This window comes from Cryptomeria japonica, chromosome 5, assembly GCF_030272615.1.
Source record: "Cryptomeria japonica chromosome 5, Sugi_1.0, whole genome shotgun sequence".
In the NCBI taxonomy this organism is placed as follows: domain Eukaryota; kingdom Viridiplantae; phylum Streptophyta; class Pinopsida; order Cupressales; family Cupressaceae; genus Cryptomeria; species Cryptomeria japonica.
In genome coordinates, this window is record NC_081409.1 from 464,062,784 (window position 1) to 464,084,029 (window position 21,246).

Here is a 21,246-nt window from a genome sequence, read left to right on the forward strand (position 1 = left end):
GTGGACTAGTTTCAAGCCATGGTGGGATACCTTTCCATTCCACACTCCCTTACATTCACAGAAGCTCACGATGCCTTCATGAGCCAGCCACATAATGCACCTTTACACATTGAAGCCTTCATACACAAACATCGAATAAAATGAGTCCTGATAGATGGAGGAGTGGGTCTGAACATTTGTACAATGAGCACTATTAAACAATTGGGATATTCTAATAAAGCTATGAATTCTACAAACAAAATTACCATCAAGGCATATGATGATGAAGAGAATTCATCCAAAGGCACAGTCACCTTACCTCTCAGAGTTAGACCGATTACAAAGGATGTGGTTTGTCAAGTCCTTGATCTAGATCTCACATACAACATACTCTTGGGACGCCCATGGATTCATGAGATGAGGGCAGTCCCATCTACATATCATCGATGTATCAAGTTTCCACATAATGGAGTTGAAGTGACCATCAAAGCTGATCCAAATCCATTCATATATTGCAACAATCTTTGACCTATATTAGAAATAACAATTCCAGCCAATCGAGAGGCTATTCCTTCATTGGCATATGTGGATCCAAAATCCTTGAAAGCTTCTACATCAAAACAAGCAGAGATCAAAGAAAATTTCAAGATTAAAGACATGGGATGTGGTGAGTATATCTTTCATGTTGATCAACTCCCACTATCTCCTAAGGTATTTAGTCGACAAGAATAGTCTATAAACAATTTGCAAGGAATTGGGTGTGAACCACCTAGTGTTGTGGCTACTAAGTCTAAATGCAAATCTCCTTTAGTGGTACAAGCATCTCTTGATATCAACAGTCCTAAGAGTAGTTCTAGAAAAGAATCTATTGAGCATATTTCTAGCCCTCTTGAAAGCTCACATAGCCTTACCATATCATCCACTCATTCCATTTCCACTCCGCTCCCAGACTTGGATCAACAAGAATCACAAAAGCCCTTACTCATTGGGGATCAAAAATCAAGCTTCGAAAAGAAAAATCTAAAAGTCAAAAATAAAGAGAAGTCCTTTAGTTCAAATCAAAATCAAAAGCTATTGGACTCTAAAAAAATCAAATTCAAGGATAGCAATCCTATGAAGCAAAAAGAGAAAGAGTTGATCTCCCCTAATATCAAAATAACTGGGGGCAAAAGTTCTACAATTTTAAGTCAAAAAGCATACTTGTTGATCCTAAGTCTCCATCATGCTATCCTACTTTCACTTCTTTTCGCAATCATAAGCCTTCATCACTCATCCACTTGTTCCGCACATCCTTTCCCTTCTAGCGATACATCATGGACCTTTAATGGAGCTTCCTTGAGGGAATTTGTTATCAAGGATTCCCAAACTTCTTTAGGTGACATGCATATGGGCTTGTGTAGTCCACACGCTAGTAATTCTATCTCAGTTCCTTTATCAAGGAAGATAGTCACTCGAGCTACACATCATTAAGTCAAGGAACAACACAGCTACAATCATAAAGTCAAGCCTCACACATTTGAGGTAGGTGACTTGGTTCTCAGATAAAATCCTAAAAATCAGCAAGACAAAGAGAGGAAAGGCAAGTTTGAACCAAATTGGCTTGGCCCTTACATCATTACAACAGCCTATGGATCTGTGGCATATCAGCTCTCAACTATAGAAGGTGAACCTTTGGAGGATCCTATCAACAACATGCACCTTCGTAGGTTCTACACATAGCTCTTTGGAATATCCTAATTCAAAAAATACAAAAAAAAAATTAAAAAATAAAAAAAAAAAAAAATCAAAAAATTCAAAAATACAAAAAAAATTATAAAACAAAAAAATCGTTACTTGGTGAAAACCTGACAAACAGGCGCCTTGTGACACACAAAAAAAAAGAAAACATTGAAAAATCAAAAAAAAGTAAAGAGAAATAATTTCGTCCAACGGTGAAAACCACTTTGGTGGTGCCCTGGGCAAGTACCATGGTGAAAACTAGGTCACCAGCGCCATGTGTAGAGACATTGCTCCTCCCTCCTTCATGATTCTCTTTCATCACTTCACTTTGCACACACTCACAACCTATTCATCCATAATAAACTTTACACATTCCCATCATGGCTTGTTATTGATCTACCTAAGATTGGTTAGCCATTCATAATAAACCTCCCTTTTCACCTCCCTTTCCATCCATAATAAATCAGATCCTATCTGTGGCTAAGGAAAATCCTACGTCTAGTGATGGGTGTGGAACTGAGAGCATCACATGTTTCGAGGAGTATAGTTTCTTCCAGCTTCCTTCGGTCTATTCACGCATAATCCACAATAAAGAAACATTTTCATCGCCAATCCGCAATAAATTTCCATCTTCTCTGCAATAAAGTATCAGTTTCATGGATTCAGTCAGTTTCAGATGAGACAGCAGCAACAATGGCCTTCAACAAAATCAAATCTTTGAATAGACTCAGACAACATATGGTTCTGTGCTATCTATCCTTTTTGTGAAAGTAAACATTGTGACCACAATCAAATAAGACTTATACAAGTGACAAGAGACACTAAACTTGAGGACTATAGTGGATGTTGGTGTCGAGTCTTGGTTTTCTTTTGATTTTATCTTTTGGTGACATGTCTTTTAGCTTTTTCAGGATGTCTCTGACTAGAGATTCTATCTCCAGGATGTCTTTGACTAGAAAGGTGAGGATGGGGTATCGTCACCTATTTGTATTTGATGTTTGTGGATTGTCTCTTAGTAATGGTATGACTTGTCCAAGAATATGAGGACACTGTGAGTCTAGTGTGAACTGGGGCATTCCTTGTTTGTGACTGTCTTATCTCCATGCAAACAGGTACAATGACTTTCTGGGTTGAACATATGCCTCGATTGTCATAACCTACTTGCCATAATAAAGCTCAATGATGATAACGCACAAGAAGCTCTTTCACTTTCATATCTTCTACCTTCCATCCCCTATTCTTGATTGACTTCCATCATCCTTCTTGAGTCCATGTAGCCTGCTATCACACGACTAAGTATAATGAGACACCAAAAACATTTGCATTTCATGTAGTTGCACGTGCATTACCACATATAAGCATTTCATACATACATATAGATATCACAACTACATCACATCCTGCACACAACACCTGTTAGCACAATTTACATTTGCATTATCATATTCATCTGCATTACATACATTCACATTTGCATCATGCATACACATATAAAACATAAAAGAGAAAAAAAATATATTGCATTGCATCATATACATATTTGCATCCATATCATAAGCATCACATAGAAACATACATCACATAGGTATGCATGCATATAGCTGCCGCAAAGATGAATCATCTCATATATATATATATAAAGTATCATGATACAATTATGTCAAAATCATATGGCTACAATCACCCACATGTGTCTACATCATCATACAAAAATGGTACAATACTGATACATAGGGAGCCCTCTACGACTATGATGAATTCCCTCCCTCAGAGCCGACTGGCCTCAACAAAGTCTGAGCCCTAGAAGGACCCGCCCCAAGATCATCTCTCTTGGCCCTTGTGTCCTCTGCAGCCACCCCTCGTGTTGCCCTATCTGGATAGAGGAACCCACTAATAACTCCTGCCAACACTGTTGGTAGTGCTAATCCTGTCCATGTCATGGTATCCCATGCCACATGTCCCACCCTCATCTCTAGTCCTGGATCCTAGAACACTCATCTAAGGGCATCCTTGTCTCCGTCTTAATCATACAGAATCAGCTCCCCATCGATTGGTATCCACAAAATCTTGTTTACATCCTCTAGGGTGACTGTCATCTCCCCCATTAGCAAATAAAAAGTGCAAGTCTCAGAGCGCCACCTCTCCACCAGTGCAGTCAGCAATCCAATGTTCACTTGAAACTCTGGCACATATAGAATATGTCTCAATCTCATAGCCTCAATCGCAGCTCAATCCTCGACTGTCAACTCAGGTCGCAACGTCTGAGTCGATGGGAATCTCTCCCATGACTCCAGCATAGGAAAATACTCCTATAGTCACACAAATCAATCATCTCAATCCTAGTGACACTCACTGTTCATCACAAAGTGTTGTTTCTATCCTAGTGGTACTCCCTATTCATCACAAAGTACTACGTGTTTGGCACTCCCTGTTCATCACAAAGTGCTGCTCACATTTGCACTCACTGTTCATCACAAAGTGCTGCTCATATTTTAGTACTCCATGTTCATCACAAAGTACTATATCTTGGTACTCATTGTTCATCACAAAGTGCCTTGATCTATCCTATCCTAGGGCCTCTGCTTGAGTGAATCCTCTTGAGAAGTTTCCTAATTGGCAACGTATGTTCTATCACAGAATTGTCAATCCTAGCCCTATTTGTTATCCTAGTCTTCCCTAAAGGACCTCCTTGAGTGTATCCTCTCATCAGCTTATCTAATCGACAGCGTATGTTCATCATAGAACTACCGATTTGACCTAGAAGACACAAATTCATATTTTTGGACACAAACGTGCTTTCATGACATAAACGCTCTTTTAGACCGCATAAACGTGCTTGGCACCAACGCAGACGCGCCTACATGTTTTTGACATTTTTTTGGACCCTATTCTAAGTGTATTTATTACTCTACCTAGCATGCATTAATGACAACAATAAATGCATCAAAGTACAAGGAGGTTTTGTGGTACTTACTGGCTCTCCTACCTCTGCTGGCCTCTGAAATCGGTGAACGTGATCGAATCTGTGAGCCATTGCCATCACTGCTGCTCTATCTCACTCTATACTCTGATCTCTTGGATGTGTGGATGACAATGAGGATGTTTTCCCCTCGTGGTCTATCTTATAGACTACCCTAGCCCTATTGAGTCTTCGTTATCCCGTAACTTTGTCACTTTATCTGGTCAATCCATTCTAGCCTTTCTTTCTTATCGAGAGATTGTCTGTGGTCTTTTCACACATTTTCATCCAATCTCTCGAGGGGGCATATCATTCCCATCTTGGGGCAACTCTGTATCAGTTCATCTTATCTTCTTTGAAACAACGCGACAAGCCGCATTGTCTCAAAGAGGGGCAAAATGTAGACACCCAAAATTGTCATGTCTAATTAAATAAATATTTTATTTATTTAATTATCTAAACTTAATTCTTCTATTAATTAAATAAATCTTTATTTATTTAATTAATTCATTTATCCTCTTCTAGCCTTATTTCTCATTTAAATAAATACATTTATTTATTTAAATTATCTTTTTCCTAAATTAAATAAATATCTTATTTATTTAATTGATCCCACTCCTATTAATTAAATAAATCTTTATTTATTTAATTAATTCATTAACCTTTTCTACCCATGACACATGTCATTCATCTCTTAATTCATACACTACCTACCCCTTTCATTATTTTATTATTTCTTTTACCTACCCTCTAATCATAGCCGACCTCCTTTTACACCTCTCAATCTTATCCCTCCATTTCATATAGTGTCTTCTATATAAGGAGATGCTTCCTTCATTATCAAACCCCCCATTCTTGATTACACTACACTTTTGAACATAGGCGATCCTACTTGCAACCACATTTCCGTTCTTTGTTGAGCTCTTGTGCACACATAAAATCTGAGAGCAAATATATCAAACAAGATCAATGGAGATAGGAAGAATGGAGATCCAAACCCTATTGGACATGTGATGGTATAATCTTTTTGATTTCATTTGATTTGCATTGTCTTAGGTAATCTTCATATGTTATGGTGGATCTTTGTTGTTGTTAGGCTAGGGTTTTGTGGATGAATTCATTTAGCCTTTCAATATCGATATTGTTGTATCCATTTTCACCATATATAGGCATTAATGTGAGATTTATCAGCATGATATTAGGGTATAAAGCTACTCATGCAAATAGACTTAATTTAGTTTCAAGTTTATGCATTGAGAGTGCTTATGATATGGTCACTCATAATGCAAAGATTGATATATGTGAGTGGTTAAAGGATGAATTAATTGACAACCTTGGAAAGATCAAGAAGGACAAGAAAGGAACTTTCAGGTTTGGAAATCTGCTAGTATGTCTGATGCTACATATAACCAAGCAAGTTCCCGGTATAGGCTACAAAGAACTTGGATATGATATACCCGTAGGCAAACAGTTAACCGAACTATTCAATAATATGGGAGAAGATAAGGAAAACAATATTCATGATTTCTTTCAAGCACTAAAAGTCAAAATAAAGAAAAGAATCAGGTTATCACAAAAGATTGTTGACAAATATAAGGATGAAATATGCTTTGTAATCAAGAAGGATGAGATCTAGATGGAATCAGTCATCCCCAAGACTATTTGGGTAACATAGATGGGCTATGAAATAGATGATCATATAATTGAAACTTATGCTAAAGCACTTCTGGAAGCCCCTAGATAACCTAAGGAAGAAATATTTGGTAGTGCAGAAACTATTGAAAGCCAAATACAATCAAAGAAAAGAGTGAAAAAGGTTGAGGCAGTTGTAAGAAAAGGTTCTAGACAAGCAAAGGCCATTAAAGAAGATGTGTTAAAGCAAACCAGTATATCAGAGGATGAGTTAGCAGCTGCACAACCTGAAACTCACCTATCACCGATAGGTACTTCTTCGAAAATTGACATGCCTGCAACTTTCAAGAGAGTTGTAAGGAAAAGAGATCCCTCACTGACAACCACACCCTCACCCAGGAGGACAAGACAAAAACAACAAGAAGTGAGATCTCCGGTAAGAAAGGCTACACCAAAGAAGAAGAAACTAACACCCAAAAAGAAGAAGAGGATAAATAAGGACTTGGCCCCTCTTGACATATTGTTGAATGACATAACAGAGGAAGGGAAACTGAAAAATATAGAGAAAATATATGACACTCTAACAGCTGATGAAAAAGAACAAGTTGAAAATAGTGTTATATTGCATATGGATATGTATAAGAAATTTTTGATGGAAGTAGTAAATGAAATTCCAAATGAACTATTTAAGAGACTAGAAGCAAGAAGACAAGCAGTAATAGAACTGGACAAGAAAATAAAGATTGAAAAGCTACTTGTTGTATATCTGGTGAATTCACCCAAAGAAATTGATGACTTAATTTCTCAAGCCAACCGGTCAGTATTTTCTACTGCACACCAACACATTTCTTTAATGGTTGGAAGAGTTAATGAGGTGACTAAGGAGATAGAAAATGCATGGGACATTTTCCTTGTGGAAAAAGAAAAATAAAGAAGAATATAGGAACCCCAAACCTATAAAAGTTTATCAAAAAGAAAGAGACAAGGGTAAAGGTAAAGTTGGTGGACCACCTAGCATCAAGGTTAAAGACAACTTACCCCCACCTCCTTTGATTACTCCACTGATAAAAACAGTAGCTACAAAAGATCAATCAATAGCTGAAAGTATGGATGTAGAGGATGGTACTCCTAATCCTAAAGTCTTATATACTGTGGATGTTGATACTCAAAAGATCAACATTGTGGTAGACAAAGATATAGCTGATAAGATTGACATGGCTAGTGATCCTCCAGTAGCTGAGCTAACTGATAACACACAGGAGAGACCGGTAGAAGACAAAGAGAAAAAGGTAGAGACTCAGACCCAGACTGAGACAATGCAACAAACAGAGAAACAAATAGAGCAAAAGGCTCCAAAATAGCAATAGGGATAGCAAGAGGAACAAAAATAGGAATAGGTTCATAAGGAAACAGTGCCACCGGCAACTGGAGAAGTAGAAAAACCATTGCTTAAGGAAATACAGACACAAATAGACCTACCAGAGGTCAATACAAGCTTGGTTACTTCCACTGACGGTATTCAGAATGTTGGTTCATCATCAGGCTACAAATCAACTAATGTGACTGAGGTACTATTAGACTCAATTAAAAAGATAACAGATTGCAGCTCACAAGCTTATAAGGCAATTGATGACACCATACCAATTTTGAAGGTAATTGCTCCTAATTGTAATATAGACAATAAAGATTCTTTAGGGAAACTTGATACCTTGTGTAAATATATCACAGAAAACATTGAGAAAATAAAGGAAGAGACATTGAAAGATAAAGTAGAAATTGAAAATCAGAAGTTCTTTGATGAGCAAATAAAGAAGTGTAACAGAGATTTTGACACACTTCTTTGATGAGCAAATAAAGAAGTGTAATAGAGATTTTGACACACTTCTACCAGAATTGTGTAATTTATTAAAAGAGTACAAACTCTGTACAAAGACACCTATAAGACAAACCTTTTGACTGTAGATATAGACAGGAAGATGAGCAAGGTACAGGATGAGATCAATAAACTTGCAGATAATTTTGTTAACTCACCTAATACACTATTAGTTTTTGAGGAGAAGATAACAAATTTTGAAGAAGATTTACTTAAATTGGAAAGAGAGAAAGAAAGAATAGTGAATAAGGCAAAGCATCTAAGATTAAAATTGAGTCCAAGATTGGACTATCTAGCATCACTACAGAAGGAAGTATCTGAGGCACTAATTCAGGGATAGAAAACACCGCCAGAGCACTTACAGCATCTCACCGGTATAGTTAAGAGAATAGAGACAACAATAAGAGATAGTAAAAAGTTTATGGAGAGTATAAACTTGATTTTGGCGGATCTATTTCAAATTGTAACTACCCAGTTACAAGGTTGAAACCACAAACTCTACTGACATCTTGACAACCTTTGTCATTGATGCCAAAGGGGGAGTAGTGGGATGAGAAAATTCAACATCACAAGAATCACATGCTCAAGGGGAGCACACACATTTTTGGTAACATTTTTTGGACTTCACATTTTTTGGATAATTTTTGGATACACTTTTGAAATTTCTCATGAGTGTTACCATCAATGCCAAAGGGGGAGATTGTTGGCATATGCACACTCCAATGAGACATTGTAGGTGATTGAAGGTTTTATCATTGATGGCAACCTTACAATCCTATGGCACCTACACCAACAAGATAGTGCACCAGCATCAACAGATCACACTCTACACCGGCACTCAGGACACCCGCACCGGCACAAAGAAAGGAAGTATATTGGTACAGAGGCCAACAGGATTTTGTTATATTATATTTTGTTTATTATTGTAAAAACTTTGTAAGCCGACTTGGCAAGTTGTAAGATGACTCTTATATATAAGAGAGATCATTGTAGACATTTTGTAAGTAATGGAAGCGAAGAAAAGAAATAAATATAAGGCAGATCTATTATGCGAAATATAGGCTAAAAGGTTTATGTAAGAAGTAGAGCAGCAACCGGTATTGGATCTGGTATTATAGATGCTATTGTAAAGTAGTACAAGATATTGGATTTGTATAATCCACATTGTAAGTCAGTGAGACTTTCCATTGAGCAATGAGCTATAGGCAGTTGGCCTTCCTGAATGTGCAAGCCCCTATTGTAAGTAATATTCTCTTATTGGCCAGTGAGTGAATATTGTGGGTCACAAATCCCACCGAGGTTTTTCCCACATCGGGTTTCCTCATTAAATCCTTGTGTTATGGTGTGTTTTTCATGTGAATGTTCTTGATTCTATTTATTGCATACCGGTACTCTGTTATAATATATTCTGCATGTTTTAAGTTAAGAAATTCTAATCACCGGTTAGATACTGATTCACCCCCCCTCTCAGTATCTGTGGGATTCCTAACATCTCTAAGTCTCTTCTAGAGGGTTGGTAACCCCCAACTAATCTCTAAGATATTGAAAAGTGTCTTTAGGCAATGGTTTCTTTACAATTTGTTCCTTAATAGGCACATAAACCAATCTGACTTCCTTTGCTTCAACCTTTTCTTTCAAGAAATTATAGCTTATAGAAATGTGTTTTGATTTAAAATGAAATATTGGATTCTTTGACATATCAATAGAAGCAGTATTATCATAGTGAATTGTTAGGGTTCCCACAGATACTGAGAGGGGGTGGTGAATCAGTATCTGACCGGTAATGAAATTTTCATAAAACTGAATATGCAGAACATAAAGTAATAGTATACTGATATGCAAGAATTAGTGCAAATAACAGAATAAAAAACATCCACATGAAAAGAACACCATAACACAAGATGTTTAAAGAGGAAACCCAGTGTGGGAAAAACCTTGGTGGGATTTGTGACCCACAATATTCACTTACTGGCCAATAAGGGAATATTACTTACAATAGGGGCCTGCACATGCAGGAAGGCCAACTGCCTAGATCTCACTACTCAATAAGAAGCCACACTGACTTACAATGAGGATTTACATAAATCCAATATTCTGTACTACTTTACAATAGCATCTTCAATGCCAAATTCAGTATCGGTTCTTTCTTTGTTCTTTACATATACCCTTGACCTACAATTCACACATTAGGTCTGCCTTATAATTTATTTATACTTCCTATCCATATCCTACAAATGCCTACAATTATCTCTTTTATATACAAGAGTCATTTTACAATTTGCCAAGTCGGCTTACAATAATAAACAAAATATTACATATCAAAAATTCTGTCGGCCTCAGTGCCGGTATACATGTTCTTTTCTGTGCTAGTGTACATCTTCTGTGTTTGTGCCGGTGTAGATTGATCTTGCTGATGCTGGTACACTATCTTGTTTGAGTAATGCTTTACCGGTGCCATAGGATTGCAAGGTTGCCTGAGTAATGCTTTGCCGGTGCCATAGGATTGCAAGGTTGCCTGAGTAATGCTTTGTCGGTGCCATAGGATTGCAAGGTTGCCATCAATGACAAAACCTTCAATCACACACAATGTCTCATTGGAGTGTCCATATGCCAACAATCTCCCCCTTTGGCATTGATGGCAACACTCATGAGAAATTTCAAAAAGATATCCAAAAATGTGTAGACAAAAAAAGTTACCAAAAATGTGAGAGCTCCCCCTGAGCATGTGATCCTTGTGTTCTAAATTTTCTCATCTACTACTCCCCCTTTGGCATCAATGACAAAGGTTAGTAGATTTTGTAGTTGTACCAATTCATAACTTCAACCTTGTAGTTGGGTGGTTATTATCTAAAGAATATCTCCCAAAATTAAGTTTATGCCATCCATAAACTTCTTGCTCTCCTTTATTGCTATCTCAGTTCTATATACTGTACCGGTGAGATGCTGCAAGTGCTCTGCCGATGTTTTGCTACCCCATGTTAGTGCCTCTAAGATGTCCTTCCACAAAGATGCTAAATAGTCCAATCTTGGACTTAGTTTAGATCTCAAGAATTTTACCTTGTTTATTATTTTTTCTTTCTCTCTTTCTAATTTGAGCAATTCTTCCTCAAAATTTGTTATTTTTTCCTCAAAAACTGATAATGTATCGGGTGAGTTAACAAAATTATCAACAAGTTTATTGATCTCTTCCTGTACCTTGCTCATCTTTTTGTCTACATCTATGGTCAAAAATTTTATCTTACAGGTGTCTTTGTACAGAGTTTGGTACTCTTTCAATAAATTGCACAATTCCGGTAGAAGTGTGTCAAATTCCCTGTTACACTTCTTTATTCCTTCCTCAAAGAATTTTTGTTTCTCTTTTTCTACACTTTCCTTTATATTTTCTACCTTTATTTGCTCAAAATTTCCAAAAATATATTTACAAAATGTATCCAATTGGCCTAAAGAATCTTTGTTGGCTATTTTACAATTGGGAGCTATTGATTTCAAAACTAGAATTGAATCATCTATTGCTTTATAGGCTTGTGAGCTATAATCAGTTATTTTCTTGATAGATTCGAGAAATACCTTTGTTACACTTGATGGTGACCCAACAAACTAAGTGTCAGAGGAGGTGACCATGCTGGTATTGGCCTCTGGTAGGTCTGTTTGTGTCTCCATCTCTTTAAGCATTGGTTTTCCTGCATCATTTCTTACCGGTGGCATCTGTTTTGGAGCCTTTAGCTCTGTTGATTTCTCTGCTTGTGTTCCAGATTCCGTCTTTTTCTCTGAATCTGCTGCCGGTTGCTCTTTGTTTCCTGTTGCCAGTTGCTCTTTGTTTTCTATTTTATTTTATGTATCCTTGTCTACCACTATGTTGATTTTGTGAGTATCAACATTCACAGTATATAGGACTTCAAGATTAGGATTATTATCCTCTGTGTCCATGCTCTCAGCTGCCGGTTGATCTTCTACAGTTGTGGTTTTTACCAGTGGAGTATTTAAAGGAGGTGGGGGTAAGTTGTCTCTAATTTTGATACTTGGTGGTCCACCAACTTTACCTTTCCCTTTGTCCTTTTGATATACCAGAATGGGCTTAGGATTCCTATATTCTTCTTGTTTTTCTTTTTCAACCAAGAATGTATCCCAACCATTTTCTGTTTCCTCTGAAACTTTAGTAACTCTACCTGCCATTAGTGATATTTGCTGGTGTGCAGTGGAAAAAACTGTCTGGTTGGGCTGAGCTATCAAATCATCAATTTCCTTAGGTGAGTTGACCAGGTATACTGCAAGTCATTTCTCTATTTTTATTTTCTTATCCAACTCAATTATTCCTTGCCTTCTGGCCTCAAGTCTTTTATATAGTTCATCAAGAATTTCATTTAGGACTTGCATCAAAAACTTTTTATACATGTCCATATGTAATATAACACTTTCCTCGACTTGTCCTTTCTCATCATCTGATAGGGTGTCATAGATTTTCCCTATGTTTTTCAATTTACCTTCATCTGTGATCTCATTCAGTAGTATGTCAAGAGGGGCAAAGTCAGTGTTTGTCTTCTTCTTCTTTTTGGGGGTCAGCTTCTTCTTAGGTGTGGCTTTCTTGATTGGAGACCTCACAACTTGTTGCTTCTGTCTTGTCCTTCTAGGTGAAGGAGTGGATACCGGTGAGGGGTCTCTTTTCCTAACAACTCTTTTGAAAGTTGCTGGCATATCTCCTTCTGAGGAAGTATCTACCAATGATAGATGAGTTTCAGGTTGTTGGGCTACCAACTCATCTTTTGTTATGTCAGTTTTCTTTAGTACATCTTCCTTTATGGCTTTTGCTTGTCTGGTTCCTTTCCTCACAAATGCCTCAACTTTCTTTACTCTCTTTTTAGATTGAATTTGACTTTCAATGGTCTCAGCACTACCAAATACTTCTTCCTTTGGTTCATTGGGGGCTTCCAAAAGTGCTTTGGCATAAGTTTCCACTATGTGGTCATTTGTTTCATACCCCATCTCTGTAACCCAGATTGTTCTTGGGATGACTGCTTCCATCCAGATCTCATCCTTTTTTATCACAAAGCATATATCATCCTTGTATTTGTCAACAATTTCTTGTGATAGTCTGATTCTTTTATTCATTCTGACCTTTAGTGCTTGAAAATACTCATTGATATTCTTTTCTCTGTTTTCACCCATGTTGTTGAATAAGTCAGACAATTGTTTTCCTACCAGTATGTCGAATCCAAAATCCTTGTAGCCTATACCGGGAGCCTATTTGGTTATATGTAGCATTAAGCATACAAGTAAATTTCCAGATCTAAAGGTTCCTTTCTTATCCTTCTTGATTTTTGCTAAGTTGTTAATTAACTCATCCTTTAACCATTCACAGATATCAATTTTTACACTGTCCTTCACCATGTCATAAGCACTTTTTATGCATAAACTGGAAACAGAGTTAAGCCTATTAGCATGAGTTGCTTTGTAACCTAGAATCATGCTAACAAATCTAACATTTGTATCGGTCACATCATTAACCCTTAATGATCTCTGGTTGGATGTTGCACCAGTTAAGTTTGTTACCAGGTCATTGGAGACTTTCTTGGTTTTGTCGGGTCTATAACTGGTGGAAGGTAACCCTATTACTGCTTTCATAGCTATCTTTGTAATTTTATGCACTGAGTCAAGCCAAAAGAATGAACCATGTACCCTACTCAGAACTATCCTAACCACTTCCTTGGGAAATTCAGGAATGCAAAGGATTTCAGTGAATCCTAGGGTTTCAACAATTTTATGTTTAGGTTTCACATTCTCGGAGTTGTCACATATAACAAACTTATACATGTTTTTGATTTCCTCATCACCTAATTCCTCTATGTTGCAATGAATATACATTCTAGGGTCTTCTGCATAAACAACACCTTTTGGAATTTTTGAAAAAGCACATGTGTTGTCATCTTTCTTGGCTACCTCGGGAACTAGCTAAAACATAGGCCTAGGTCTTTTTATAACTTTGACTACTGTAGGGTTTGCTATGAATTCAGGTGTAGAGGAGGATGCCATGATGATAAATACCTTTTTCTGCCTTTGGATGGATTGATTGCTGAAGTGCTTTGCCTCTTTGCTCAAAATGCCTTAGCTCAGAAATCTTTGCACTCTCTGAAAGTTTGAATTCACGGTGAGATGAAATGGAGCCAAAAACCTTATTTTATAAAGTCTTTTCTGCTACCTACCACATTAATTTCTTGCCAGTAATGTATTAGCTCAACTTTATTTGCCGATAATGAAAGATTTTCAACTTCTTTTCTCTAACCGAGGGAATAATAGCACATGTGTCATTTGATTGCCAAACCCTCAAGATAATTTTCTTCAATTTGATGAAGAACATCCTGCCGGTGGAGCATTGCTCTGTCCTGCCAGTGAAGCATCATATTGTCCTACCAGTGAAGCATTTGTTGGTTCTACCGGTGGAGGAGTAACCCCAATATTTAGATCACCTTTTCTAATCTATTGCTTTGAAAATTCTTGCTTAACCTCTTCAATCTTTTCTTTACCTTTCAAGCTAGTACTTCTGTTATCTACCGGTGTACCTTTACTTCTACAAAATTTAGCAATATGACCAATCTTGTTACATGCATTACAAGTTACATTATTTTTTTGAATAGCTTTCCCATAACCTATGCCAGTTTGTGTTCTGCATTTATTTGATAAATGACCAAATCTTCCACAAACATAACATCTTACATTCATTCTGCAATTTTCAAAGTTATGACCAATTTTGTTGCATTTGGTGCATTGACCGATGGGAGGATTGATGTTCTGATAATTCCTAGATCTACATTCATTTGCCCTATGACCATATTTATTATAGTTAAAGCATTTTTCATTGAATTTGTAAGTATTAGAAGGTCTTACCAGTTTGCTGTGATCCTGGGTATTTACAGTACCGGAGCTTTCTCCAACTTCAAATCCAATTCCAGAAGTGTCACCTTTGGGTTTTTGATTCTTCAATAAGGTACCAAGTTCTTCTAAGCTTTTCTTGAATTTTTCTTTGTGTTGATTTGCAGTTTCCAATTCCCTTTCCAAGATTTCTTTTTGTCTCATTAGTTCATTTGAGTCATTCTGAGTATGCATCAAATCTGTCTTCAACATGTCATTTTCATAGCTAAGTCTTGTGTTCTCATTTGCTACATCATTTAGTCTTCTGGTCAATTCTTCTTCATTCTTCTTTCTGTCCTCAATCTCTTTACAAAATCTCATAGTCATATCCTGCATTTCATTTTTTGTTGTCATGATCTCTTGTTTCAATTTGCTTATCATATCATTTAGTGATTCCTTTTCATCATTCTCATTTTGCAATTTTTCACAAAGTTCTCTTCTCTTATTCCTTGTAACAGTAAGATTTTCTTGAAGTGCCTGAATAATGTCCTGAGCTACTTTTAAATCATCTTCTAATTTGATATTTTTCAACTTCTCTGCATCATAGTCAGTAAGAGCTCCTTCAAGTTTCTTCATCAGATTTTCCATCTTTACCAGTGTCAAGATCTTCCTCTAGCTATTAGGTTTCTGAAAATAGAGGACTTGGCTCTGATACCAATTGTTAGGGTTCCCACAGATACTGAGAGGGGGGGGGTAAATTAGTATCTAACCGGTAATGAAATTTTCCTAAAACTGAATATGTAGAACATAAAGTAACAGTATACCGGTATGCAAGAATTAGTGCAAATAACAGAATCAAAAACATCCACATGAAAAGAACACCATAACACAAGATGTTTAACGAGGAAACCCGGTGTGGGAAAAACCTCGGTGGGATTTGTGACCCACAATATTCACTTACTGGCCAATAAGGGAATATTACTTACAATAGGGGCCTGCACATGCAGGAAGGCCAACTGCCTAGAGCTCACTGCTTAATAAGAAGTCACACTAACTTACAATGAGGATTTACAAAAATCCAATATTTTGTACTGCTTTACAATAGCATCTTCAATGCCAGATTCAGTACCGATTCTTGCTCTGTTCTTTACATATACCCTTGACCTACAATTTGCACATTAGGTCTGCCTTATAATTTATTTATACTTCCTATCCATATCCTACAAATGCCTACAATGATCTCTTTTATATACAAGAGTCATTTTACAATTTGCCAAGTCGGCTTACAATAATAAACAAAATATTACATATCAAAAATTCTGTCGGCCTCAGTGTCGGTATACATGTTCTTTTCTGTGCCGGTGTACATCTTCTGTGTTGGTGCCGGTGTAGATTGATCTTTCTAATGCCAGTGCACTGTCTTGTTTGAGTAATGCTTTACTGGTGCCATAGGATTGTAAGGTTGCCTGAGTAATGGTTTGTCGGTGCCATAGGATTGCAAGGTTGCCTGAGTAATGCTTTGTCGGTGCCATAGGATTGCAAGGTTGCCATCAATGACAAAACCTTCAATCACACACAATGTCTCATTAGAGTGTCCATATGCCAACATGAATAACAATAGGCTGATCATAACTTACCCTTATATCCTTTAACATTTGTTCCATCCATAAAATCTAAGTACAGTTGGTAGTAGTTGCAACATATTTTGCTTCAGCAGTAGACAATGAAGTGCATGATTGTTTCTTACTAAGCCATGAAACAAACTTTCTCCCAAGAAAGAATGCACTGCTAGTAGTGCTCTTCCAATCATCCACATCTCTTGCCCAATCAAAATCTATATATTGACATAATGTGAATTCATCATTCCTTGGATACCATAACCCAAAGTTTGTTGTACCTGTCAAATATCTGAATATCCTCTTGATAGCAATATCATGAGTTTCTCTAGGATTTGCCTGAAATATAGAAGCAATACAAAAAGCATTCATTATATCAGGTCTTGTTTGAGTTAGGTACAGGAAACCACCAATCATTAATTTGTATCTGCTCGGATTCACCTTAGGTGATTCATCATCCTTTGACAATTTGCAACCAGTAGTTTTAGGAGTACCGACAAGTTTAGAATTCTCAAGTACAAATTTCTTAAGTAACTCCTTCACATACTTATTTTGACAAATGAAAATACCTTTATCAGTCTGAGTAATCTACAAACCTAATAAAAAATTCATTTCATCAATCATAGACATTTCAAATTCATTCTTCATATCATTAGCAAATTTCATGCATAGACCTTCTTCTCCTCTAAAAATGATATCATCCATAAAGACTTCAATAATCAATATGTCATCATGTTAAATTTTGTAATATAAGTTACTATCAGCATTACCTTTACTAAAACCAAGCTTTGAAAGATACTTATCCAATTATGGATACCATGCTCTAGGGGCCTGTTTTAGTCCATATAAAGCTTTCTTCAATCTGCAAACCATGTCCTTGTCTTTTGATAAAGAAAATCCATCAGGTTGTTTAATGTAAACTTCCTCTTCAAGATCTACATTCAGAAATGCACATTTAACATCCATTTGATATACTTTGTAGTTCTTGTGTGCAGCATAAGCAAGAAAAAGTCTTACCGCTTCAATTCTAGCAATTGGGGCATAAGTTTCTCCATAATCAATTCCTTCTTCTTGTGAATAACCTTTGCAAACCAATCTAGCCTTTTTCCTTACAACTTAACCTTCCTCAATCAATTTATTCCTGAAAACCCATTTAGTTCCAATAATGTTCTTGTCTTTAGGTCTAGGTACTAGTTCCCATTTCTTATTCTTTTCAATCTAATCAAGTTCCTCTTCCATTGCTTTTATCCAATTTTCATCCTTACTTTCTTTAATAAATGATTCTGGTTCAATTTGAGAAATTAAACATACCTCTTCAACAACTAACCTTCTCCTATTCATCACACCTTTCCTTTTGTCTTCAATAATTTGATCTTCAGAATGATTTAGTTTTACATACATGGGAATCTTTGAATTTTCTTGATTTGCTGACTTATTTTGTTGTTCATCTGCCACTATTGAATTTTCTGATGCTACTAGTATCATTGGTTCACTGTTCTAAACTAATTCTTGCATTACTGGTTCAGGTCTGATAAATTCATCTTCTGGTCCATAATCAAATGATCTGATCTGATTACTACCATGCTCATCTACCTTGACATTTATGCTTTCCATTATCCTATTCAATCTTTTATTATAACATCTATATGCTTTTCTCTTAGTAGAAAAACCCAAAAATATTCCTTTGTCACTTCTAGGATCAAACTTTCCTAATGCATCATCTCTTCTAATGTAAAATTTGCTTCCAAAAATTCTAAAATATCTGAGAGTAGGAGTATGACCAAATCATAATTCATAAGGAGTCTTATCGGTATCACCTTTTATGTGTACTTTGTTGAAAGTATATACCGTTGTATTGACAGCTTCCCTCCAATAGATATCAGGTAATTTACCTTATGTCATCATTGTCCTTGCTACATCCAAAATTGTTCTGCTCTTTGTTTTCACTAATCCATTCTATTGTAGAGTCCTAGGTGCAAAAAGTTGTCTTCTAATACCATTCCTTTCATAAAAGTTGTTGAACTCACCGGATGTAAACTCACTGCCATGGTATGATCTTAAGCACTTTATCTTCAGTCCTGTCTCAGTCTCAACCATAATTTAAAGATTTTGAATTTCTCAAAAGCTTTTGATTTCTCTTTCAAAATTTCTACCCACATCATTCTAGAATAGTCATCAATAAAATATCTATCACCATGAAAGCTTTTAGTCCTTTTCAGTCCACACAAATTAGTATGAATAAGATCAAGAATTTCATTAGATTTATCATGTATACTTCTGAAAGAAGTTCTAACTTTCTTACCCATTTGACATTCTCTACATACTAGATTATGAGGTTTAACAATCATAGGAAAATCTCTAATAATTAGTATTGAACTGATCTTTACTATGCAATCAAAATTTACATGACATGTTCTCTTACGACATAACCAACTTTCATCAATCTGAGCAATCAAGCAAGCCTTCTCACTGGAGTTCAAATAAAAGATATTAGCTTTGGTCTGAGTACTGGAAGCAATCTCCAATCCAGATCTATTGATGATCTTACATTTTCCATCCTTGAATTGCAAATGAAATCCTCTATCCACCATCTGACCTACACTTAAAAGATTATGCTTTAAGCATTCAACAAAATATATATTATTAGTATTAGTCTTATCATCTAATGATATTGTTCCTTTGTCTTTGATCCTACATGCCTTGTTGTCTCCAAATCTAACCAATCCACCATCAAATTCTTGCAATGATGAGAACTTTCTTTTGTCACCAGTCATGTGATGTAAGTAACCACTATCTATAACCCATTCATCCTTCTCTTCAATTTTCACAACTAAAGCCTTTTCTTCAGTATGTGTTGTTTCAATGACAGATTCCAGATAATCATCCTTAATAGAAATAAAGACCCTATCTTTTCTAGATGAGGTACCATTAGTGGATCCACTCATAGGTTCATCATCATCATCAGTAATAACAAAATCATCATCATCAGCATATTAACATGATGTATCCTTATTTATTTTGAACCTAGATCTGCTCTGATATTTAGGATTAGGCTTATAATTCCTCACAAATCTTTCATGATTCCTAGTAGCTCTTTCAGGACATCTAGATGCAAATGACCAATTTTATTGCATGAAACACATTTAAAAGGGACTTTTCCTTTAGGAATTCTTCTAGAAATCAGGGCTTCCAACTCTTCAAGTTTTCTTTGTTCTCTCTCAATTTCCTCCATATCCTTACTATGCATCTCTTTCCAATCTATCTTCTTCTTATTGGAGGTAGATGCTTTAAATGCAGTATCAGTTTTAGTAGCACTCTAATCTCCAAGTTCTTCAAGTTCAAAAGCAATCAATTTCCCAAGTAATGTATCTCTGGTCATAGGGGTACTTGACATTGTTTGGAGTTGATTGATAGTAGTAGCCTTCATCTTGTAAGCTGGGGGTAAAACTCTCAAAACTTTTGACACTATCTCATCCTCACTAACTGATCCATCACAACATTTAATACCCATGACAATCTCATTGACTCTATCCCTGAAATAACTTATCTTCTCGTCTTCTTCCATCTTTAAAGTTTCATCTCTTACCCGGAAACCTTCAAGTTTTGCAATTTTCATAGCCTAGTCACCTTCATAAAAAATTTCAAGCTTTGTCCAAATTACCTTAGAATTCTCCAAGTCTATGAAATTCAATAGATTTTCATCAGATAGGACACTTAACAATGCTTCTTTTTCTCTCATCATTTCATCTCTCTTCTATTCATCAACAGGTGTCGGTGTTCTAGAATTAGGATCATGAGGTATATACGCTTTCTCCACTATCTCCCAAACTTTAGCTCCAAAACATCTGAAATGAATCTTCATTCGCTCCTTCCATATTTTGTAATTTGTACCATCAAATGTGGGACTCTCCTTCTGGTAAGGATTGAATGTAGAACTTGATGCAGTTGCCATCAGATCTCCTCAAGTGATTAAGCTTCTACTATGTGTGTGAAAAAGGGTCTGTAGCTGCAAGCACAACACTTCAATTAAGTCATTACATGTATGGTTAGTAAATAATAATTAATCAATAATAAACCATAACAAAGAGACTAATTGCCTTCTAAAAGATGCGAATATAAGATTCCTCTTAGATTTTTTATAAGCAATACCAGTGACTAGACTACACCAAGACGAAGGATTTAATCTATATGATATTAACTATATGGATGTACGATGAATAATTCAAGAAATAATCAATTCAAGCAATATGGATTCAAGCAACATGGGTGAGTAAAACTAAATATGGATGCAAATAATCTAAAAAGCACAATGATCTTGAATGACTCCAGAGCGAAATTAGCATGATAATAATCACCAAGCGTGTTCTCAAAAATCTCTAGGGTGAATTGAAATGAGAGCTAAAGATTGAATTTATAGGGAATTCTCAAGAGAGATGATGAAAAACATCTCAATTTAGGATTAATTGAAAATAATTGAGAAATCAGGTTTAGTTAACCTTGAGATAGATTCCAATTATAGTTTAATTGAAATGCATTCAAATTAGAAGTCCAAGTTGCATTGGAAATAATAATAAATTAATTCCATGCATTTGTGATAAAAATAGATAATTCTTTTATTTATTCAA